Here is a 26,026-nt window from a genome sequence, read left to right as displayed (position 1 = left end):
AAAGGCGTGAAGCAACCCCTTAGAAGAGTGTTGCAGAAACGCATCAGTGCCTTTTGCCAAAGGATCCAGCCTCCAGTTGAAGAACACTGGGATGTAAACAGGTTGATCAAATGAGGTTGAGAAGAGTCTCAATCTGCTGAAACACAAGGATTCAACCTCCAGTCGCTCACATCCATCAGGAATCTGGAGTTACTGTCCACAACAACATTCTTCTAATAAGGGATATACTCCACAATCACTGAAATGCGATGTTTCAGGCAGAAGTCCCAAAAATCCTTGCCTTTCTCCACCATCAACTTGGACTTAGTGCCCCTAAATTTGCTGATGTAGCTGACTGCGGAGACGTTGGCCATCCGCTGCAGGATGCAATAATTGTCCTTCCGGGGAGAGTGTTTGAATAGCAAAAGAACCTGCCACAAGCTCTAGACAATTTAGGTGATGGTCCAATTTGGAAGGAACTGAATGACCTCCAGTTGAGATATCTCCGCATTTGGTGCCCTAGCCCCATCTGCTGGTTTTGGACTCGAGCATGATGTTGGGTAGTGCGCCAAAGATGGCCCTGACATTCCAAGCTACAATGTGCAGCAACTACCAATTTAATTTTTCATTGGCCTTGTTGGTAAAGGGAGATCTGTGTGTAGTGCAAGAGGCCGTTAGGGAGAAGCCTGATTATCCGATATTTAAGAGCCCTGTAATGGAGGAGGCCTGGAAAATGGCCTGGATAGAGAACGCCAGAAGTCTGATGATCCTCGCTATTGTCCGTAACTCTATGAATTGTTTGCTCATTGTAGATCTCAAGCCCTACTTGATGTCTCTCAATTTCTGGGAGGGAAGCTGAAGGAGCACCTGGACCAAGTCGACCTGAAACCCCAGGAGCTCTATCTTCTGGGTTGAACTCAGAACAGACTTTACTTGAATGATGACAAAGCCCAACTCCTGAAGGAGATGAACTGTATAAGACAAGTGGTCCAGTGGAAGAACCTGTGATTGAGCCATGAAAATCATGTTGTCTACATCAATGATTAATCTCATGCCTTTCTACCTGAGTCTCTCCACAGGCTTCATCAGCTTATTGAAACACCAGGGCGCTGATGAGAGTCCGTAGGGGCTAGTCAGATGTTCGCACCACTGCTCCCGCCATTGAAGTTGCAGGAACCTTCTGTGAGGTGGAGAGATCTGCACTGTAAAATAAGCATCTGTCAGATCCAGACAGACCATCCAGTTGCCTTCCATTAACAGTTCTTTTAACAAATGTATCCCCTCCTTTTTGAAATGTCTGTACACCACCCGGTAGTTGAACTCGCTCAGGTCTAAAGTCAGGTGGTGACCTTCCCTTTCAACTGAACAAGGAAAATTGTACTGCAGAAAAAGAATGAGGAATCACACCTTTACGAAGAAGCTTTTGAATCCCTGAATCTATGATGGTAATTTCTTTTTGGAAAAAAAGGAGCTGTCGAGGGGGAGCCAGGTGGGAGGGAGAACCTACAAGCTCTAAATGGAACCCCATAACCATCTTCAGAACCCAAGTGTTGTGGGCAATTTGTTGTCAATTGTAATCAAACAGTTGAGTCCTGCCCCCTACATACACATGGGGTAAAGGAAAAATGCTTACTGGAGAAACCGCAAGATGGGGGAGTCTGGAAGGACTCTCTATAGGACTCCCTGCTTTGTCTGCCACTTGTGAAGTGTGACCTGGATGGGAAGAAGCCTGCTCCTCTGGTACCGTCCTGCCACCTCTTCTCCTGTGATAGCCATATTCCCGAAGGGAGCCTTGAACTGATCCTCAGCCTAGTGAACAACCCCTGATTTGTCCAGCCCTTTGCAAAAGATACGCTTGGAAGACTTTCTTGAGAGACACCTGAGCTTTGCCACGGGAACTTGCCAATGTCCTTAAATAAATAAATCCTTGACAAACTTCTCCCCAAAGAGGAGGCCATCGCCGTTGCACCCAGCATCAGAAGTGGCTAAGTCTACCAGTTTAGGATTGATGCGCATAAGCAGGGATTTCTTGCACTCCAAAGAAATGGTACAGTTGGCGTTTCCTAGGAGGAATTCTGCCCTTTGTGACCAGCCAGTCAAGACCTCAGGATCTATCATGGAGCTAGTCTCATGCGCCTCAGCAGCCATCTCTAAAAATGTTGCCTTGGGACCAGAGAGGTCTAGGAACTTATTCTGGCATGCGTTCCAGCCACAGGGCCTGGGTTGCATTTTCTTCTTCCTAGGGGATTCAGGGGTATCAGGGCGGGAGAAGCAAGAGGAGAAGAATTTGTGTCCTTGGCAGGTTTCTGGGGAAAGGGCTGGGAAGAGTCACGGACACTGTATCGCTGACCACCCAGCCAGTCCTGGGAGAGTTGGGTCAGGACAGCAGCATGAGGCCAGTTCTGCGATTTGGTAGGATTTCCCCGATGAGTAGAAGAACTAACCCTGAGTAGATGTGGAGGGGCAAATGGCCACATTCTTCTTCTTTTTGGCCAAATGCTCTAATAGATTGTTAATGGACCGAAGAGCTGAAGCCATGGTCTTATTAACCGATTTTCAAACAGACATATCAATAGCCTCTACAAGACCATCATCAAAATAGTATTTACCTTTCTGTTCAAAAGGCTCATAGTTCGCAGAATCGTAGCACTCACACTCAGACACAATGCCTAATTACCAAGCTCCAGACACTGGAAGAACTAGGAGAGGTTAGCCAACCCTTAACAACATGTAGATGTAGGAAGTGTTCCTCAGGCACAGTCTGTACCCAAATTATTGCAGCTCCAAAAAGGCCCTGCAGGAAGGAGCGTAAATGAGTGGCCAAGCAACAGGTCCCAAAAATTATTGCAATCGCAATTAAAGGCTCCCAAAGTTTATGCCAGGGAGGGAACCGGGAGATTGTGTCAGGTTCACGGCGTTATAAACGCCTAGAGCATGCGGGGAAAATGGCCCTCCTGTTGTTGCTCGGACCCAATCAACCGCCGCAGAGCCGCAAGTGAGGAGCGGGCGATAAAAGAGAGGGAAAGAGGACTGCTTGTGGTACCTTATTGGGTGACACACGTGCAGGCTCATGCCCAAAGAGGGAGCAGCAAACCGAGATGACTGCCCAAGTAGTGGCTGGCGCTGGAGGAGTCTGTGGTGCAATGGATTGGGGGTTAGGAGGGTGGGGGATGACAAGGAGCAAGCAGCAATGCACATGTCCCGCATAACAGACCCGAGGTGCTCAGCAATCCAAAAAGCAATTCAAATAGTAGCAATAAAAGCACTAGTTATGAAACAAATCCTCAGTAACACATGTTGTAAATCAATGCATAAATCAGCAAGCAAACAAACAAAACTACCAGGAGAAGTGAGAGGTATAAAGTTGATAGACACTAATCTTGACTGCCGAGCAGCAAAAGAAAGAGAATGCAAGATAGTGTTTTTCAGCTTTTAGGACATGGAGAGGCTGTGATTGGTGGACTGGGCAGGATGTGTTGAAAGGGGGGTGGTTGATACTCATGGGATTTGAAGTTTGTTACAAAATGTTTTGATTGGCTGCTGTGCTTTTGACAGTAGAAAAAGAGAAGCATAATTGGAGCCACCAGTCCTAACAGGGAATCACCTTGTATATCCCGGAGATGCAATGAAACCTTCATTCTGGCCAACAAGGTTGAATTACTATACTGCAAAGAGAGGTAACAGTGTTACTGGGGTACTCCTGCTCAGAACAATTGCACCATAGTCAAGTTAGTACCGTTTTATTGCGCATGCCCAGAACACAAAGCATAGTGTGCCTGCAGAGGCAGCAGACCGTTGCGCCCTCAGTAAGCCAGGTTGTCTGCATGTGTAAACAAGCATTGGCAAAGCCAGTAGGTCACGCCGATGCAATTGTGTTTTAGCTATGCTATACACCAGTGTGACTGATATTCAGCATGGCTTAAAGGTAGTAGTGTGGAGTGGGGTGGGGTAGATTGAAGTGGGGTAGACTGGGGTACAGTGTAATAGGGTAAATTGGGGTAGAGTGAAGTGGGGTAGATTGGCATAGAGCGGAGTGGGGGTAGAGAGCGGTAGAATTGAGTGGGATGGATTGGAGTAGATTGCAGGGCAGGAGTTGGGTAGATTAGCATGGTAGATTGGAGTTGAGTAGATTGATTTGATTGGGGTAGATTGGGGTGAAGTGGGGTAGATTGGGGTGGAGTGGGGTAGATTGGAGTGGAATGGTGTAGATTTTAATGGGATATATTGGGGTAGACTGAAGTGGAGTGGGGTAGATTGGGTAAGAGGGAAACTCAGTGGATTGGAGTGGGGTAGATTGAAGTGGAACTGGGTAGACTGGAGTCGAGTGGGATAGATTGGGATGGAGTGGGGTAGATTAGATTTAGATAGATAGGAGAGGGGTAGATTGCTGTAGATTGGGTGGTGGGGGGTTGATTGCAGTGTAGTTGGTTTGAGTGATGTGGGGTAGATTGGGATGGAGTGAGGTAGACTTGATTGGGGTAGATTGGAGTGGGGTAGATTGAGTTAGGGTTGGGTAGATTGGAGTGTAGTGAAGTAGACTGGAGTGGACTAGATTGGGGTAGATTGGAATGGGATGAATTGAATGAGGTAGATTGGAGTTGGGTAGTTTGGGGTGGTTTGAGGAGTGTTTCCTATGAGACATACTGCACTTTGTGACCAGTCAGCCAGGACCTCTGGCTCTATCGTGGAGCCAGTCTGCTGTGCCTCGAGTGCCACCTCTAAAGTTTTTACCTAGGGACCAGAAAGGTTTAAGAGTTTATCCTGATATGCTTTCCATGCCCTGTAAATTGCCTTTTTGGGGTTCATTACATATTTCTTCAAAAAAGATAGCTTGCTGGGGCCTATGTCAGTGGTACAGGGAGGTCAGGTCCTGGGCATTTAGCATGCAGTATATTACAAACGCTGCATGTACTTCGCCACAACCAGGGCAGGAGGCCAGTCAGAGGATCTTGGGTGGACAATATCCTGGAGTGCAAACTGGTAGAGTGGTATGTGGTATTATGGAGTTAAGTGAGGTGGGGTACATTGGGTAGAGTAGAATGGAGTGATGGAGATTGGGTGGATTAGAGTAGACTGTAATGGAGTGGGCTAGAGTGGGGTGGGGTAGATTGCAACAGGGTGGGGTGGAGTGGGATGAAGTGGGGTAAAATGGAGTACAATAGATTGGAGTGGTGTAGACTGAGGTGGGGTAGATTAGGATGAGATAGAGTGGGGTGGGGTAGATTGGAGTAGGGTAGATTGGAGTGGGTGGGGTAGATTTAAGTGGGGTGGGGTAGACTGAGGTGGAGTGGCTTAGATTTGGGTGGAGTGGGGTAGATTTGAGTGGAGTGTGGTAGATTGAAGTGGGGTAGATTGGAGTGAAGTGCAGAGGGTTAGATTTGGGTAGAGTGGAGAGTGATAAACAAGGGGAGGGGGTAGATTGAAGTGTTGTGGGGTAGATTGGAGTGGGGTAGATTGAAATGGGGCAGATTGAATTGGGGTAGATTGGGGTGGAGTGGAGTAGACAGCAGTGAAGTGGGGTATATTAGAGTGGACTGGGGTAGATTGGAGTGGAGTAGATCGGTATAGAGTGGAGTGAGATACAGTAGGGTAAATTGGAGCAGAGTGGGGTAGATTGGGGAAGAGTGGAGTGCAGTGGTTTAGGGTAAATTGGACTGGAGTGGGGTAGATTGAAGTGGAATGGGGTGGAGTGGATAGGTTTGATAGGAGTGGACAGAAGTAGATTGAGTGGAGTGGGGTAGATTAGGGTGGAGTGGGGTAGATAAGAGTGGAGTGGGGTAGGAGTGGGGTAGGTTGGAGTGGGATAGATTGGGTGGATGATGGTGGAATACAATGGAGTGAAATGGGGTAGACTGGAGTGGCGTGGTGTAGATTGGAGTGATTAGCTAGGAGTGGGATAGTTTGGAGTGGGGTCTATTGGGGTACATCGGAGTGGAGTGGGGTAGATTGAAGTGGAGAAGATTGAAGTGGGGTAGATTGGAGTGGGGCAGATTGGATGGGGTAGATTGGAGTTGGGTACCGTGGGTTGGAATGGGGTAAAATAGATTGGAGAGGGGTGGATTGGAGTAGGGTAGATTGGAAGATTGAGTGGGATAGAATTGGATTAGATTGGAGTGGAGTGTGGTAGATTTAAGAGGAGTGAGGAACATTGGAGTGAAGTGGAGTAGGGTAAATTTGGGTAGACTGGAGTGTGGTAGACTGGCGTGGGGTGAATTGGAGTGTGGTAGATTGGAGTTGAGTAGATTGTGGGGAACAGCCGCAGTTTGTGCAGGAAACATTTATGGGGCAGTGGGGCCATGTAAGGTGGCATTTCGAGGGACGATGCAGAGGGAAAATTAAATAAATAATTAATTTAACCCTCTGCATTGTCCCTCTAAATCCCCCCTTACACGGCCCCACAGCCCCACTGCTGTTACCTGCACGAACCGTGGCTTGTGGGGGAGTGGGGTATATAGTAGTGGAGCAGAATAGAGTGGAGAGGAATTGGATAGATTGCAATGGAGTTTCCAGTGGGGCACATTGGAATGGAGTGCAGTAAATTGAAGTGGGGTAGATTGGAGTGGGTTGGATTGAGTTACATTAGAGTGGGGTGATTGGGGTAGATTGGAGTGTGGTAGATTGGAGTGGGTTAGAGTGGGGTAGACTGGGGTAGATAGGAGCAGAGTGGAGCAGATTTGATTGGAGTGGAGTCGATTGGGTTGGAGTGGGGTAGATTGGAGTGGTGTGGGGTTGATTGTACATAATAGAGTGGAGTGGCGTAGTGTGGAGTATGTATGGTGTGGTAGTGCACTGCCATTACAGAAAGACAATTCAATTGAAATGAGCATTACATTTGCACCAAAATACAGTTTTACTGCACACAAACAATAATGTGAGCAAATGTCATCACATAGTGTATTCACGTGTTTTGATCATTTTCAAATATTTGCGTCTACCACACTTCAGAATTATAAAGAAATATATTAATTCTAAAATATTCTGAAACATCAGCAAAGTTAATTTTGTTTGTTGTGTGCTAGAAAAAAAAAAACATTCCTTCTCATCTTACATGGGTACACAGCAGGATTTTCACATAAATTCGCTCACTTTGAAGTTAGAGAAAGAAAGATAAACACCAAGCACCCTGGAAGAGAGAGCCTGACATTTGAGCTCTGTCTTTGAACGCATGGCAAATGTGACAAAATAAGAACAATATTTAAAGACCTGTTTACTAAAAGTGAGTTCATGGAAGAATACAGTAAACACGGTTTAGGCAACGGGAGGGACAAACTGAACTTGGACAGCCTAAACCAAGTAATGCCAGCAAATAGAAAGCCAGAAAGTGTGAGTTACAAGCCACAAAATGAATGGTAAGCAATGGGCGGAATGGCTACACTAGATTATTTTTGACATTCTGTCCTCGCCTTTTTAAGTGTTACAAATGGTTCAGCAGTCATATCAAACAGGATTTGACGGTGTAATGCCACAACGGATGCTCACAGACCCCACCTTTCTGCTCAGCTCAAAGAAGACACCCCCTGCCCATTCAGGTTGACCTGTCAATCACAGTGCCCTATTGTGTAGACCTGGTTGTAAAATTCCGCTCAGCTCGCGGAGTTTGCAGGATTCAGTAACTCTGTGTTACGTGGAAAACACAGAGCTACTGATAATTTTTGGCATGCTCATCACATCATTTGGCATGCACGCGGCGAGCGCAAAGAGACAGTGTTTGAGAATGGGGCGGGGCCCCCATCGACGTCTCAGCAATCCGGTTGTAGGGGACTTACTTGTCACAACAATAGGGGTTCTTGGCCACCAAAGACCCTCAGCATCCAAGAGGACTTCATTCCTCAACCAGTAGTGAACCAGAAGACCCCTGTGCAAAGTGGTTGAGTAAGGTGGCGGGGCATCCAATGACGTCCCAGCAATCTGGTTGTGGGGGACTTATTTGTCACAACAATAGGGGTCTTGGCCCCCAAACGACCCTCATCAGCCAAGGGGACTTCATCCCCCAACTAGTAGTGAGCCAGGAGGCCCCTGTGCAGAGTGGTTGAGAAAGGAGGTGGGGCCAGGAGGCCCCTGTGCAGAGTGGTTGAGAATGGGGGTGGGGCCAGGAGGCCCCTGTGCAGAGTGGTTGAAAAAGGTGTGGGGCCTCCGACGACGTCTCAGCAATCTGGCTGTGGGGGACTTGTCACAACACTCGAGGTTCTTGGCCCCCAAATGACCCTCAGCAGCCAAGGGGATTTCATCCCCCAACCAGTGGAGCGCCAGGAGGGCCCTATGCAGAGTGGGTGAGAAAGGGGGCGAGGCCCCCGACGATGTCTCAGTAATCTGCCTGTGAGGGACCTACTTGTCGCAACAACAGGGGCTCTTGGCCCCCAAATGACCCTCAGCAGTCAAGGGGACTTAATTAGGGGTGGCCGAGCAATACTCCACCCACTTACGGAATTCAGTGGAATTTGGCAGTGTTTTTCGGCAACTCCATGGAATTCTGCAGAGTGAAACTCTGCGAGCTCTGTCCAGGCCTACTATTGTGTAGCTCCTGGGAGGAATTGCACACCTTATTCAGGCCAAGTACAGGTTGTTGGGACCTGGGGAATTAATGGAAATTATCCTCCTGGCGCTTCAGGCAGAGAAAAGGTAACTTTCTAAAAGTTATTTGTAAGAAATTGGGTAATAGTTGAGAGGGGTAAATAAATAACCACAAACCTTCTCAGTGTGAACCACAAAAGTCAGTGAATGAACCTGTGCCTACACCTCTGGTAGCTTGGCACAAAACAGTCAGGTAACGTGTAAAGTATTTATTTAGCATACAAACAGTATTAAAGTGAAAACACAGCACAAGCAAAATCCCAAACCTATTTAGAACAATAGAGTAGATTGTAATAAATAAAATTATAACAGACGATAAAAAGCCAATCAGTAGAACTGAGATATGAATTTTTAAGCTTTTGGTGAAAATAGCACCAAGAAGCACAAAGCGAAACTCACAGTATCTTATCGCACTAGACTGGGGGTAAGTCACAAATTCCATCTGACTGCAATGGAGCGTGAGTCGGATACAGCGACCAGGTCAGTCCAGATGAAGCGGTACCTATTCAGGTATGATGTGAAGGGTGTCTTTCGCATTGGTGGCATCACAAGGATTAGGCTAGTGGCGGAAAGAGAAAGTTGAGCTTTGCAAACTGTTGTCACTGTAGCTTGATGAGCCGGTCGTTGCTGGATATTCGCATTGGTTGATCATCATAGTTAGTCACTCTCAGTGTGAAGTGCAGGTCATGAATTGCTGGTCATTGCAGAGTGTCGCTGTCAGTGCGAAGAGCAGGTTCAGCTGAAGCTTCGCATATGTAGTCATCGGAGGCGGACGATGCTCAATGCAAAGAGTTCACTTTGAGGTCAGGAGGAGGTAAAAGCTCCTGTAACTTCTGCTATTTAAAAACCATGCACCATGCCCCATTAGCCATTTGGGCCTATCTTTGAAGTGACTTATAAGTAATAAAAAGAAAGGTTTAGGTCTGGCAATAACTTATTTTGCCAGGCCGAAATGGCAGTTTAAGACTGCACTACATAACATGTGCATTTGTAAAGCGCACGTTCACCCAGAGGCCTCTTGGCACTGAATAACAGATGTTCATTGTTACCCAACTCAATGGTACTCATTTTATCGACCTCAGATGTATGAAAGGCTGAAGGGACCCGCGGGGATTTGAACCAGTGACCATGAGGTTGAACACAGGCCCCTGCAATGGACACATTAGTCCACTGAGCCACCAGACCCGGAACAGGCTGCAGTGGCAAACCTGAGGCATGTTTTAATATGCTACTTTAGCGGGTGGCACAATGAGTGCTGCAGCTCACTAATGGCATTCAATTTACGGATAACAAGAACAAAAGTTTTGCTCTACCTGTCTAGATAACAATAGATCGAATAGATCTCACTGATATATAACCCAAGGGGTCGCTTTCAGCTACACCATTTGAAAGAGAGCACACAGAAAAATATATATTGTGATTGAAGATAGTATTTTTTATTTATTTTTTGTTCAGTAATTATCTTGATATATATATAAACGACAAATGCTCAAAACAAGAATTAAATTGATTTTTGAAGGGATGTATACAAAAACCAAGACAGGCCCCCTCAAAGAGGTAAGAGGAATGAATAAACAATTAAATCACATTCATACTCACCAAGCAAAACATACAATCTTACACAATCAATCAATACACTACATATACATTTTCACCACATTTAAAACAATTTTTTTGCACACAGTGAAACTCTCATCAAAGCCTTGGTGTATATTGTTGGATGGAAACCATCAGACCATACAAAAAGACACGCCGACGCGCGTTTCGGTGCAATTACCCGACAATGAGGGTGCCACCTTCCTCAGGGCGTGAGTTTTATGCGTTTCTGAGTTAAATCCTAAGGTGCATCATTTAATTTACGGACCCTTGTACTTGAAGTATCGTTTACTAGGGACTTACCAGTAAATGTAATGTGCCAATTAAATGTAGGTGAATTTTACCATGTTTTATGGTCTGAAAGTAAGCACTTTAGAACTGTTTAGCAGGGGTAAAGTGCACAGTGTCCTCATACCAACAAAAACTAGTTCAGGAAAGTAAGGGAATAAAGCCAAAAAAGTCTGGGGGAATACCACACCAAGGATGTCAGGTCTAACTTTATTTTTCCTTAATATTTATAAAAAATCCGACTTCACTATTGAATTGTTTATCTAGCTAGTCCCATTCCAGATAAACAATGTTAGAATTTTAATCTGTACTCTACAAAGAATAGTTAGGCCTGCCACAGATAAAGACAGCTTTTGGGATTGGTCACTGTGATGACATGCTAACATAATGGGTCTAATTCACAAAGGTAACTTACACTTTTGGGAAAGTTTAGACTTTTGAGTAAGTTGGGTCTAATTCACAAAGGTAACTTACACTTTTGGGAAAGTTTAGACTTTTGAGTAAGTTTACTACTTTTCATTATTTACAAACTGCACTTTTGTAGTAACTTACACTTTTGAAGTAAGCCCCTACCTCCGTTATGTTCTTGGGAGGGTGTTGCAGTATGAGTGGTTGGCAATATGTTGTGCTGGGTTTCCTAAAAGGTGTAAGTTACTACAAAAGTGCAGTTTATGAATACCAAAAAGTAGTAAACTTACTCAAAGATGTAAGTTACTGCAAAAGTGCAGTTTGTGAATAGCACTTTGTAGTGTGTAGTACTATGAAACAAGTTTAGTTCATAAATCAGGCCCTACATTTCTGCATATCCTACTTTTAAGTATCATGCACCCTCCCTTGTGGGTTACAAGGCCTGTCAATGGGTGACTTATAAGCATTTCAAAGGGAGGTTTTTACCTACAGAAGGGTTTATTTTGACAGTTTGAATTGTAGTTTTTACACTAATATAGTTGGGATACACAGGGTACCAAAAGCCATGTTTGCACTACCACCGCATTTAACTTCCAGGACCCGGGTACATTTTGTCCCACATACTAGGGACTTATAGGGAAGTTAAATATAACAATTAGGAGCATGCCAATTTGATCATGTTTAAAAGGGGGAGGACATGCTTTTTAGTCCTGGTTATCAGGGGTAAGGTGCACATAGTTCTAAAGTCAGCAAATATATAGGGTTCAGCAAAAGATGAATAATCCAGGGAGACCATGTGAAAAAGGCAGATTTCCTTCAAGAGTACCTACATTTTGGGACTGCTGTCATAGAACAAGGTAGCACACCAGTTCAGCAGGATTGCTGCTGAGGTTACCATAGGAGTGTCAAATTTCGTAGGTATTATACGGCAGAGTATGATATCAATCTGCTCGGCTTCCCAGAATATGGATTTGCTACTATGAGATAAAATGTTATGAGCATAACTATATAATGGTGGGAAGGAGAATGGGCGCAAGAGAGAAAAGACTGCCAGTATGTCACAGTTAAGTGAGATGCATTCCGCTTGGACTTCAGAATGCTCGTCAAAGAGTTCTCACAAACTGGCATTCTCGAGCATGTTAAGCATACACTATGCATAGATAGAACACAGAGATATTTGGTACCATTCACAGACATCAATAAATGCAATAAGCTCTGGTAGCACAAGATATCAAGCATAACAACTTCAGAGTGACCGGTCATTGTGAACCTAAGTCAGACTCAGGAAGCTATTCCAAAGTTTGACCCAATCTTGGTCTATACCAGGTCTATAACAATCCTGGAAACATGGGTTAGTAGGTGACAACAGCAAGTGAGATAACCAGCCCAAACATAACCAAGTTAAAGACAGGAAAAAGTTTAGGAACTGAGGAAACTGAGCAAGGGAACAAAAAACAAAGGTGAGGAATACAATAACAATGGTTGAACTGCTACTGCGAGCGAAGGAGCCAGTGCAATGCAGAAAGTTGCCAGGAACTTTCCTAAGGAAGGTAGACTTTGTAAAAAAACACCACTGCCTACAATGCTCCCGAAGTCCCTCCCTTTGACCTCTCCGGTCTAGTACCTTTGGTGCTCCAGCCACAATAGTTCGGTTCATCACAGTCTCATAGGAAAGTGTGTGACAGTTTTCCTTTGCATTTTCCAAAGTGCCTGCCCAGATATCAATGAGCTGGACTTATTCCTGACATGTAACTGATTCAAATGCTATGAAGGTGCTGCTGAGAATGAGAGCAGCAGCATACTTCTTGATTAGGAGCATGCAAGGGTAAGGGGCAAAAGAACTTGGAAGGTACAAAAGAGTAATTAGAAAACAGAGGATAAAGACCAAATGATAAACATAACAAATAGTGAGGGGTTGCAACTGCAGAGTTAGGAAGAGAAGTAAACTAAAATAACTGGGAGATGTTGCCGGACATCGACCCTGTGCCTGCACTGACCCTTCATTGTCAATGACATGTAAGACCACAGAGATCCAGCCTGCATCCCAAAAGTGAGAACACGTTCAGCTTCCTTGTTCTTGTCTTCCATCCTTGCCAAGCCTGCCTCTTCTGAGCTTAAAGGAGGGTCCATACCCTGAATACCTTTGCAAAGGTACTGTGTTAGTGGGACTAGCCCTCATCCCCCAAAGAATGTCATGCTGGGACCTGTTTTCTTTCGATAGTGTTGATGAAATTGACACATCAGTCGATGAATATACACAAAAGATGTTGGCTCCCAAGCTCTTTCAGTAGCATCATAACTTTTCCAGACTATTAATTAGCGAAGGTGAGGGTGACCAGGCATCCCGGGTTTGCCCAGACAGAGGGGGTCAACTAATACCAGTGAGAGGCACTTATTGGGTGTTCTAAAGTTGTGCTAGGTAGAAGCTGTTATAAGTAAGCACTTTAATTAACAGGTATGATGCTGGGTTGGAAAATTACATTTTATTTATCTTTTTTAGTGTGTCATCTGTGGTCCTATGTTGAAAAGAGTTGTCATTCTGCGAAGCACCGTGGATGTAAATTTGTAGTCCTTCCTGTACATTTGCAAAATGTCCCAGTTTTTGGTTCTCAAGATGTGGTTACCCTAGTGAAGGTGACCAAAATGGGTATGGAAATCAAGAATAGCGTCCACCTCGTGTTCTTGAGCGACATCAACCAATATGAAAAATGGTAGTATTCCTCCCGTAGTGAATGCAGGTTTGTTATAGGACACATGGAAACACAGAAAGCATTTCACATCTTTTAGGTAATTCAAGGCACACCTTAGATTGTGCTACTAACTTAAGAATAGCAAACAGACACACAACTAAAGGGGAAACTGCTTAGAGGGACTTTGGCAGAGGTAGATATTTCATAGACCGCTGTACTTTGCCTCCAACATTATATGCCTTGTACTCTGGGGTGGGTTTATGATGACTACAATGATGTCTCTCATATTCTGCCTTTGCAATAAAAAAGGTGCTGACAGATCCTTTTCATACCTTCCCAGATGTGCCTAAGAAGATGTGTGACCTAATGAACAGTGCTAGGGTAAAGGCTTGAAGGAACAGTGTGGAGGTGGATGGCAGAAGCACAATAGAAAGGAGAGGTTTCCATGCAAAGAGTTGTTGTAGGGAAACCCTGCAGTTACTCTGCTCATTCAGATGCTCTATCAAAAAGCAATGGAGAAATTGTACTGATGCTTGGTTCAGACTTTCTGTCTGTCCATCAGACTGCGAATGGTAGCTGTTAGATGAACAATGTTTAACACCCTTCATATTCATCAGTTCTTCACGAAAATTCATTGTCAATTGAGCTCCTTCCTTGCTCCGCAATGCTGATCTCATGTAATCTGTGAAGCTTGAAGATGGTGTCCAATAATATATAAGTTTGTTTCACAGCTTTTGGCAATCCTTTGCAATGCTCACAATGTCTCATCTTTAGTGAAATCATCCACTGACACCAATAATCTATTAGAACCTTGTGATTATGGTAATTAAGCAAAATCATTAGAGTTTATGGACCAAAACTGTGCTGGATGGGAAAAGCTGGCAGTAGCCCTGTAGGTATAGCTTTTCCTGTTTTTTTCTCACATAGGTGGCCTCAAAAAGTGTCTTTATATAATAACTGTTGCAATTTTATTTTGCCCAGGGCGTCAACGATGGAAGAATCGTGACACCACTTCAAGACCTGAAATTGCAGCCCCAGATAAGGCGAATTATAATGCACCTTTCCAGTATAGAAGTTTTCTCATCTTTCTTTGATCTTGCAGATCTTCCTTTAACGATTGTTCATCATTTATCTGTCCTTGTCTGAATCAGGCTTGACTCACACATTAATGTAAAAGAAATGTTAGGAGCAGGCACCCATTCTTTACTTGCTTCCCCTTGTCTAGATGGCGCGTCCGTCTTTCCATGCCTATCTCCTGGTCTATAGGTAAAAGGAGAAGATCAAGGCCCATCTCTATGTCCGGCATTCAAGCACTTCATAATTCTCAAGTATGAAAGGTTTTTATGGTCTGCCCTTATAATGATCTCATGTATCTCTTGTCCCAAGTAGTGTCTTCACTATGTGAACGTTTCTTCAATTGCCAGAAGCTCTCGATCATATCGGGTATAGTTGTGTTAAGATATGGAATGTGTTATTACGTAAGATGCCGCTGGATGCACAGCTTCTGTCTTTGGTGTTTCTGGGACAGGAGAGGTCAAATTTCAAATGCTAAAGCATTGGTTTCAACAATGAAAGGAGCTTGCATGTTAGCATGTCTAAGACTGGGCGCAGCTGGAAATGTCCTCTTCAGGTCTGAAAGAATGCCTCCTTTTTCTTGCCCCATATAACAGATTGCCCTTTTTGGGTCAGCAATGAGATCAATCTCAAAGTAGTGGAAGATATTTCAAAAAATGTTTATAGAAATTTACAAAGCCCAAGATTCTCTGTATATTCTTAACAGTGGTGGGAGATTCCCAATTCTAGAACGGCTCTGACTTTTTCCATGTTCACGCCCACGCCATTTCTGGATATTTAAAAGCCCAAAAAAGGTACCAAGATCTGTTTCAAATACACAGTTTCTGCTTTAGAGTGCAAGGTATTTCCTTAAACAAGTACTCTAACGTGTACAATGCCATTGGATAGAAGCGATCTGTCGTACAAGTAAACAATCATGAAAATATCTGAGAGGTCTCTAAAAAAGTTTGTCACTTCTTGCTCGAACCCCGCAGGGGCATTAGCTCTAACCGAATGGCATCACCAAGTTCTCATGGGGACCATGACAAGCATTGAGCACTCTTTTCCACTCATCCCCCTCTCGGATGCTGATCAGATGGTATGGTCTTCAAAGATCCAGCTTGGTGAAGAGCCTAACCTCCTTGACTTGATCCAACAGTACCATAATGAGGGGGATAGCAGCCAATTAGGATGTGATGTCACTCAGCTCGCCATAACCTATGCGGTATTTAGAGGACAAATGCATACAGCGACGCACTGGCACACAGACCCATGCCTCTGGTCAGCACTGCTTGGCGAACAAAGATGCAGCATGAAAAGCAAAGGCAAAAAGTAGCTCATGCTTGTTGTCTAGACTGCTGCGATCTTCGGTCGACGGGGTACCATTTGAAGCCTCCAGTCTTGGCATTTTTAGCGTCGCGAAACGTCCTCCTGCTAGCACACAGGAGGCTTTCCTTAGGCCAGGTGATTTACTGCCTTCTCTTCCTGCTGGGTGCAGCAGCAAGACACGGCATGTCCCTACCATTTAGGTGTGACAGCCAACATTTAAGCATTTTTCTTCAGCCTTCCTCCATGAAGGTGTGTACGCCTCCTGGAAATAAAAGGTGAAAAGGGATAAGCCACAGGGGTCCGCTTACATTCAGTGCAGCGACAAGATGGCCCCAAACTTTAGGAGTCTGTCAAACTGTGTTTTCTCTCAGTAGTCCTACAGCCCCATAGCAACCAGGCTCCAGGTGAAGTGCCATTCTGAGTTTATGAATTGAGGCCCAGAGGGTTTCTCGAGCAATCTGCTATTTCTCAGTTTGTGCCTGTCCAGTTGAAGAGAACATTGCACGTTTTCTGCAGGTCTTCAAAGGGAGACGGAGTGAAAAGGGGAGGGAGAGACAAAAATAATGTTCATGTATTAAAAGCGTGCTGCTGTTTAACAAATGCGCATGACATTTGGCGGCTATTAGCAAGTTGAGCCCTGGGCATGAATCTTTGGTTTCATGCAGATCCAGCCAATGGGGTCAGAATTAATACATGTTTAGAATGATTGGCTTGCTGAGAACGTTAGCACAGTTTCAGTACTCAGAAGACTCTTGGCAGACACTTAGCATGATTTGCTTATTCCTGACATCTTGGGACACAGTAAAGGGGAAGGGGTCAAATAAGAACCTGTATGACAATTTGGAAGCTGTTAGCCAGTTAAGCCCAGGCGTTGCTGGTGTCAATGTGATGCCATCAAGTGGGGAAGGACAGAATTAAGTGTGAGCTCCCAAAAAGTTTTTGATCTTCAATTAACTTATGTTTGCTACGTTCAACTTCATGCAGATTGGTAAAGGGGGGCATGCCTAAAGGGGGAGAGGCAAAACATATTAATTTACTAATACATTTGGTACCCTTTGACAAATCTGCTTGTATTTGAAATTATGCCTGTAGCGTCCTCCCCATGCCGGTAGCATGCAAATGACCACAACACACAACAAGATCTGTAGAGTACGTCTTTATCCTTCAGAGTGCAACCGTTAACCGTACACACTGCGTCATGAACTTTATTAACCACAACCAGACACACCCAAACGATTAAGTCATTCTTCTACCGAGTCCATCAGGGACCAGATGGGTCCCGCTTTTCATATTTACAAAAACTACAAGAAACTGGCGGAGCGCGGTGCTATGCCAAAATTGGTAACGTCGTGTTCCGACAGAATTCACCAGAATGGTGCACACCCTTGCGTTACCCCTAGCGCAAGCACTTAAAAAGCTGCCCAGTGCCAGCGCAGACACCCTAACGCCATTTTTCTAAGGTGCCTGTGCTGCAGGGGCAATTGTTTATGCGCAGGAAGGGAAACATGGTGTCTACAAATGTTCCTTGACTTTGCAATGGCTTGGAGGCAGCCAATGTGTATAACTTTGTTTTCTAAAGTGTGAGACGGGGCACCGGTGACAGTTCATTGTACTTCTATGCTGGCATGATGTTTATCGATCCACCACTGACGATGATAAAAGGTATGGAACAACCATTCACCTTAAGTGTGTTCTTGGGGTAATGTCCAAAGGAATGTAGTTGTTTCACGTGGTGATCTCACTTGGACTTGGACTCTTCTCTGCATAAAGTGAAACCAATGTGCTCACGTCGATTCACCAGTCAACATCATCAGTGCATGGCCATGTTTTTCACTGTGGATCGCCAATGGCATTGAGGAACCTATAGAAGATGAATTCGATGACGATCTACCTTGTTTAGTTTCCATTTGCCTCATTTGGTATCGCCGCTACATCTTGTGGGCGTGGCCATAGGGCTCTGGAACTTTCTGATGTCCATTTTCTCTTCTTGACCTGATGCAGGAGATTTCTTCTTTCGCTTTGCAAACCGTTACAAAATGGTTTTCTTTCTCACAACCTTTACATGTTTGTCCAATGGCAGGACATTTACCTTCTAGAGGAAAAGATAATCCGCATCGGAAACATAATTTATTTTTCTTTGGAAACATCACTTTATGGCTGTCAACCATGTGTCCCTGCTTACTTTTCATATTGAATGATTCACTCTGGATTACTTCAGCTTGCACATTAGCAGTTTATCGATCTGCACGTTCTTCTGCTCTTGCAGCCATGAGCACTCTTTCTAGACTGAGTGTTTCATGGAGCACCCGAGTCCAAAATGTAACCATCGATGACTCTGGGACGGATCACTTCTTCATCACTGAATTAATTGAACTTGCAATGCTTGATGAGGGCTTCAATTCGTTCAGCAAACCTATCCATCGTTTCTCCTACTTTCTGTCTTGCTTGGTCGAAGATGTACCTTCGATAGTCGATGTTCTGCATTGGATTGAACTTGATTCCTAATGCTGCCTTAATGTGAGGGTAAGATGTATCATCAGCTTGTAGTGTTTTCTTAATTTCTTCTTTCACATCGTCACCTGCAAGGATCTTTAAGTATTGGTTGATCTTTTTGTCATGTTTCCTCTAGGGCATAGATTAAATTGTAGATTTTTTCTATCCAGGCAGTCCATCTGGTGCCAATATTCTGTTATTTGGCTATACTGAATGAGAGGGGAGGTTTTAAGAACATAGCGGCATCATAACCACCTGTGGAACATCCTGCTATCGAGAGCAGGGCTCACTCTGGCGTTGTCTGCTGTCGTCTTGGGCCTGCTCCATTCATACTATCTCTAAGCCCCAGCCTACGGAGTCCATCAGGGACCAGAAGGGTCCAGCTATTCATATACAAGATGTTACTTGCCAGTGCAGAAAACCCAGGTTTCATGGAGATTTAACAAGTGGAGCGTAGGGCAGATGGGTTTAGCATGAAAAGTAGGACTGCAAAAAAGATTTGAGTTTCTAATAACTTTGCCACATTTGAGGGATTTGCATGAAAGTCGAGATTCAGGCAGCTACATCCAGTTTCTGCAATTCAGGCCTCACATTATTTATAACTGTTAGAAATAGGGTTTCTAGTTGGCAGAGGTTTTCACCCAGTCCAAATAGAGACAACAATCCTAGTCAGGGTAAGGGAGATACACAATCTAAATTAACTTGCGCTCACCCTCTGGTAGCTTGGCACAGAGCAGTAAGGCTTAACTTAAGAGGCAATGTGTAAAGTATTTGTGCACATTAGTAACACAGTAAAAATACCACATAGAGATTCCACACCACTTTAGAAAAATTGATAATATTGATCTGAATAAAACAAGACGAAAGTGACACAAATCTAATAAGTAGACTCTGAGATATGATTTTTTAAAGAATAAACTGAAATATAGTGCTTACAAGTCGATAGCCCTTGGGGGTTACTTAAAGTCACCCTGGAACAGGGTAAATCCAAAATTTCAGGCCGACTGCAATGGAAGGTACCCATGCTGGGCCCACTGAAAAAGTACCTGGAATGGGGCAAGCGTCAGCATCAAAGACTTGATGCGTCAGTTCTGATTCACGCAGTCTGGGTGATGCGTCAAAGTCGAGCCTCGTAGTCAGGTCCTGCGTTGTTGTCCAAACCCTTGCTATGCAGGTGCTGTGTTATCATCGAGCCTCGCAGTTGGGACCTCAGATTGGTGCTGTGTCATCATCGAGCCTCACAGTTGGGTCCCTCGTCGCCATTGAGCTGAGCAGGATTGTCATTAGATCGGCACTGCATCGGTGTTGAAGGGCACTGCTTCGGTTCCGACTGGTGCAAAGTCATCATTGTATCGATTTTGATGGGGAAACAGCTGTGGAACCCACTTTCAATGCCCAGGACTGGATTGGCACCTCTTGGCAAGGCAGAAATCACAGGTGGTAGAGTCCAGCAGCTGAAGCAAAGTTGAAGGAAGTCATTGATGGCCCTGAGACTTCAAGAACAGGGCAAGCCCTTGAAGAAACTTGGGTTCAAGGATGTATAGGGCAGGACCTTCTCACTCCCAGGCAAGAAGCAGCAGGCAGTATGCCAACACAGCAAAGCAGGTAGCAAAGTGGCAGTTCCTACTGCAGCACAGCGATCAGCAGGCATCAGTCCAGGACAGCAAAGCACTTAGCAGAGTGGCAGTACGTCCTACAGCACAGCAGCTCTTCTCCCTGGCAGAATGTCATTGGTTCCGACAAAGTTCTGACTAGGTGGTGGCAGGGGTCCGGTACTTATACCCAGTTGTGCCTTTGAAGTGCGGGAGACTTAAAAGAAGTCTTTGAAGATCACAAGGTCCCTGCCCTAGCTCCAGACTCACTATGGGGGGCTATGCAACTTTTTGTGAGGGGACAGGCATAGACGAATTCAGATGCAAGTGTCAGCTCCTCCCTCCCAATCTACCTAAGGAAGGCCCAACAGCCTGGTGATGGGATATCAGGATGCAAATGTCACACCTCAGCTACCTTTGTGTTTGCATGTCTAGAGGGAATACACAAAGCCGAGCTGTCACCCAATCCAGATGTGTATTCAGAGGCACAGAATGGTTAAAGTAAGAAAATGCCAACTTTCGAAACACTTTTCAACATGTCGCTGTTGAAGGCCAGGAGGGCATGCAGGAGATATGTGAAAATGTAAAATTAATCATGTTGGAATCACGCTGTTTTCGCTGGTATGTTGGAAGTATGGATGAACTTCGGATAAAGGTTTTGGATTACAGATCGGTTTACCTTGAGTAAGAGGATTACCATTAAAAAGGAAAAGAGAAGTTGTTGATGATAAGGACACGTTCCTGATCTCGCAGTGCGACAGATGGGTGCTCACCAGCGTTGCCCTTCGGATATTCTTATATAACTTTCTAAAAGTGGCATTTTCAGACTTATAGTTTCTTTCTGATTGACACTGGAGCCACTCAGTTTCGGAAATTGCTTGGGAAGTGACTTGCTGTGCAAACTCAACTTTATGATCTACCGTACACCTGATGCTGTACAAATAGAGACCCTAGCAGTATATGATGAATTCAAATTCAAATCGCAAAAGTCCACAGTAAAATTGTACCGGTCCTTACATAGGAAGATTTACATCCGAACCTCAAGGAATGAGTCTAAATGGAGGTGTGGGATTCCGCTGGCAGGGAAATAGGGTTGATCAAGTATATGAAGCCTCTAAAGATCACCCTCAAATCTAATACAGTTTTCCCTCAAACATGACCCTACAAGTTGACCCAAGAGGGCATATCTGGTATCACCCCAATCAGTGATGATATGATAGAACAGGGCATCCTATGAGAGGTTATAGGGACTCTAAGCAACTCTCCAATTATGGCCTTGGAAAAAGCTAATAAGAAGTGGAGAATAGTGCAGGACCTCTGCAAAATAAACAAAATAGTCATCCCATGCTAACCTATGGAACTGAATCCAGCCACATTGCTGTTCCAAATCCCCTCAGAAGCCAAGCGGTTTAGGCATTCTTTTCTATCCCATTACTCTTAACTCTTTGCATTTAGATTCCAAGAGAATACTATCATGTGGTGTTGCGCTCCTCATGGGTATACAGAGAGCCTCTCATACTATCAGATGCTGAAGAAAAACCTTGAGGCACGCAATAAGACCATTTTTTTAGCTGCAGAAAATGTGTCATTGAGGAGTTGTAACACTCTTTATCCTACTACCCTCTTACCCACTTTGGATGCAGATAGTGAATACAAATGTGACCACAATTGAATCAATGTAACCACGTTGTGCACCAAACCACGACCATACCATACATTGTTTGTTGCTGGCTCCTGCTTGAGAGACAGACATGGCAATTTAAGAGTAGACAATGCTGTCTGTACTTTGAGCAGAGTTGTGGAAGCATCCTGCCTGTGCCATTTATTTTCAGCACAAGAAGGGGAACTGATTGCCCATACCAGAACCTGTTGTATTCTCTGATGGATTAAATGTTAAATGTTACTGGATTTCTAAAGCGCATGGCTGCCCGTGAGCGTCCCAGCGCTGAATGAGTACAGGTGGAGTCGTAAGGGGGTTTCACGGGAACAGCCATGTTTTCAGAGATTTTCGGAAGGCCAACAGATTAGGCTGTGCACGAATGTCAGGAGGGAGTGAGTTCCATAATTTGGAAGCATTATAGGAGAAGCGCCGACCTCCTGATCGTGCTCTCTTGATCTTAGGTGGCAGAGTTAAATGAGCATTAGAGGATCGGAGAGGTCTAGAATTGGTTCACAATTTACACTGACAGCCAATATACATATGGTGTGGTGCACAATTTAGGACAGCTGTAGTCATAGAGAGGATTTCTGGTGTCATCTGGTTCTCCTATTATTTGGAATGGACTGTATGTCTCAAAATGACTGAAACCACTCCACTTGCCAAGGAAGATAGTTGTTGTAAAGTATGCTGCAAGCAATAACTTTGTTACCAGAGGTAACTTATACAGGGACAAAGTTGCTCGATATAATGCCCTTGAGTCCAGCACATTTCACTTGGATGAAATGTGCAGTCCGAAGGTGTATACAATTGGGTTGTTGGTTGACTGGGGTGTAAGCCCTGGTCAAGCAGCAACCACAATCCTTGTCAGGGTGAGGCACAAGCAAACCCCAAATTAACCTGTGCTCAACCTCCTGGTAGATTGGCACAGAACAGTGAGGCTTAACTTAAAAGCAGATTGTAAAGTATTTGTTCAACACTTCAAACAGTAAAAAGGTAAAACCACCACACAAAAAGTGTCCCACATCAAGTTAAAAAATATAGCAAAATGTAATAAATAATACCAGACTAAAATGACAAAAATCCAATCAGTAGAAGAAGAGTTGTGTATTTTAAAGATTAAAATCTACAGGGGGTATGCAGACCTTTGTGTGCCTGTTCAGGTGTAAGTGGGGCTGTGCCGAGCTCCTCCCTCCCATCCTACCAGAGATGGCCTGTCCAGGCACACTTAAGCTACCTATTGTGGTGCCGATTACGATCCTGTAAAAAATTTCCCCGTACGACTCGTATCTGGTCTTTTTACCGTAGGAATCGTACAAGTGCCGTACAAACTGCCAAGTACGATTCGCATGGGAAAAAGTCCAAACGAATCGCATTGGGAATAATTCCCCACACGTCCTCGGGTCGGAAAATGTGTCCGACACGTCCCCGGACGATTTACCGTACAAATGTGAAAAGTCAAGTCCGACCGAGGAATCACGATCCAACCCGTGCGTCCGAACTCACAACCGTATGGTAAAAACACCGTCCGCACCGAACTCCCATTGCAACCATGGAGACATGTCCTTTCATACACGGCCAACACTCCCCCCAGCACCCATACGTTCGAGTCGCACTCCCCGTTAATGTACACACACCCCCCTGTCTGTACACCCCGTACATACACGGGTGGGGGTACGACTCGTACGTACACAGGTGTACATACACGGGTGGGGGTACGACTCGTACGTACACGGGTGTACATACATGGGGGTTCGGCACGTACGTACACGGGTGTACATACATACACGGTGGGGGTACGACTTGTACGTACACGGGTGTACATACACGGGTGGGGGTACGACTCGTACGTACATGGGTGAACATACACGGGGGGTTCGGCACGTACGTACACGGGTGTACATACACGGGGGTACGGAACGTACTCACGGGGGCTGGGGGGGTACGGCGCATACTCACGGGGGCTGGGGGGGTACGGCGCGTACTCACGGGGGCTGGGGGGGGGTGTACGCGTGTACCGGGCCCCCTAATCTGGTCGTTTCGTGGCGTACTTCGCTTTTCCGGCACTTTTTGGGTGCCGTAAAAATATTGCCGTCCGGACTGCTGTCGGTTCGATTCGTACTTCCTGGGTCGTGAAACGCTGCCTGAAAGCGTCTCGACGTCACGTCGGAGCATTCCCGGATCACATTCGTATGTATATTTTCGTTGGTCGGTGTTTTGTACGACTCGTACGGAAATGGTGTTTCCGTGCGAATCGTACTTGCATGTTTGTGAAGTTTTACAACCGGGTACGAGTCGGACGGAGAAAAGCCTCCGTCCGACGGTTCGTACCCGGTTTCTCCAGGATCCTAATCGGCACCTATGTGTGGCTGTCAAGGAGGAATACACAAAGCTGTCAGCTACATCCAGTCATGTGACCAGAGACAAGCTACAGGCACTAAATGGCTAAGGCAGGAAAATGGAAACTTTCTAAAAGTGGCATTTTCAGACTCACAATTTAAAATCCGACTTCACCATCAGTCAGGATTTTAATTTGGGATTCCAAAGACACCGAATATGAACTGGTTTTCTTTCCCCATTTGTAATTACACATAAAAATATAATTAGGCGACTACAATATTATCCTGTGAGAGAGTTAGGCCTTGCAGTAGTGAAATACAAATGTGAAAGGTTTTCACTACTGGGACATGTAAAACTTAAAATTACATGCCCAACATTAAAAATACATTGTACCGCTTGGCTGTCCAGGGCCTACCTTAGACCAGGGCCTACCCTAGATGTGACTACAATGTATTAAAAAGGAAGGTTGGGCCTGGCAAAAGATTTATTTTGCAAGGTCTAAATGGCAATTTAAAACTGCACACACACAGACTGCAATGTTTAAAGGGCTCCTTAAGTGGGTGGTACAAACAGTGCTTCAGGCCCTCTAGTAGCATTTATTTTACAGGCCCTGGGCTCCTGTAATGCCATTGTAGTAGGGACATAGAAGTAAATATACCAATTGGGTATAAACCAATGTTACCGTGTTTAGAGGAGAGAGCACAAGCACTTTTCCCTGCTTAGCAGTGGTAAGTGCACAGCGTCCAAAGGCCAGCAAAAACGAATTTAGATAAAATTGGAGGAGGAAGTCAAAACGTTTGGGGGTGACCCTGCAGAGAGTGCCAGGTCCAAGAGGAGAAAGAGACAGTCTCAATCATGTTATTGAACACAGTGCAGACCTTTAATAAATTGAGAGAACTTTAACATCATGCCCATGAAATTGAAAAGGTTAAATGGGAAAAGGTGGGTTGTTTGAAGGATGCCAGTGTCATTTGGGTGTCAGGAGAAGGAAAACCAGTTCTGCCCGATTCCATGTTGCCACCATGGTGAGACACGTGCATGGCCAAGACCTGCATCGGTCAACATATAATGATCCAGTCTTTCAAGCGGTTTTGAAACAATCCTCACTTTCAAGTCATGGTTGAAAAATCTGTGTCAGTAGTGTTTGAGCCAGAATGTGGGAAAAAGAGTTGTCGTAATAATGAGTCACATAGGGATGTCTGCTATAACCTTTCACAGTCTTCAGATCGATTTTTTGGAAATACCCAAACCAATCAACAGAGGTAAATATCAGTTGTTGTGTGCCTATTTTCCTGTTGAGTTGAGGCCTATCCCATCAGCAGATGTGATAGTCTGACAGTGCCCAAGCTACTCCTGTGGGAAGTGATTTCACGATTTGGAATGCCAGTTCATTGTGAATCAGATTAAGGGACTAACTTCAAGAACAAGGTGATGCTTTTGCTGTGTACAGCTTTAGACATTGACCAGAGATTCCATTGTAGTTACAGACCAGAAGCCTCCGGGATTGTAGGGAATTTAAATGGGATGATCAAGGCAAAATTAGCTAAGGCATGCAATTCTACGTCTCAATTGGCCAGATGCACTCATGAGCATTCAAAGTACTCCATGCAGAAGAACTGGACTCTCCAACGTGAAGTATTGATGGAGAAGTGATGAGAATTCCCTCTGCTTCAGCAGCTGCACTTGTGAATATTACAGAGTACTGGAAACGATTAGCTGATCTGGTACATTCTATCTCTCATCAGGCTGACATTACAACACCAGCTGAGAAGACTGCCCCCTGTCATGACCTGACCCCTGAAGACTGATTTCACATGAGAAGACATGTTTGCAAGTTGTGCCTGGAAGAACGTTGGCGAGGACCATATCAGGTCAACTCAGTGGCCAACATCGCTGTAAAATGTGCAAGCTTGCCTAACTGAATTACCGCTTCACATTCAAAGAGAGAAAGATGAGTAGAGGAAGAAGGAGAGCCAGCATCCAGTAATTCCTGGAGCCCACCTTAATTTGAAGTTTCATAAGTGTCAGAA

This window comes from Triturus cristatus, chromosome 5_1 (genome assembly GCF_964204655.1).
Source record: "Triturus cristatus chromosome 5_1, aTriCri1.1, whole genome shotgun sequence".
NCBI classification, from domain to species: Eukaryota; Metazoa; Chordata; class Amphibia; order Caudata; family Salamandridae; genus Triturus; species Triturus cristatus.
Note: the sequence above shows the minus strand (reverse complement) of the source record.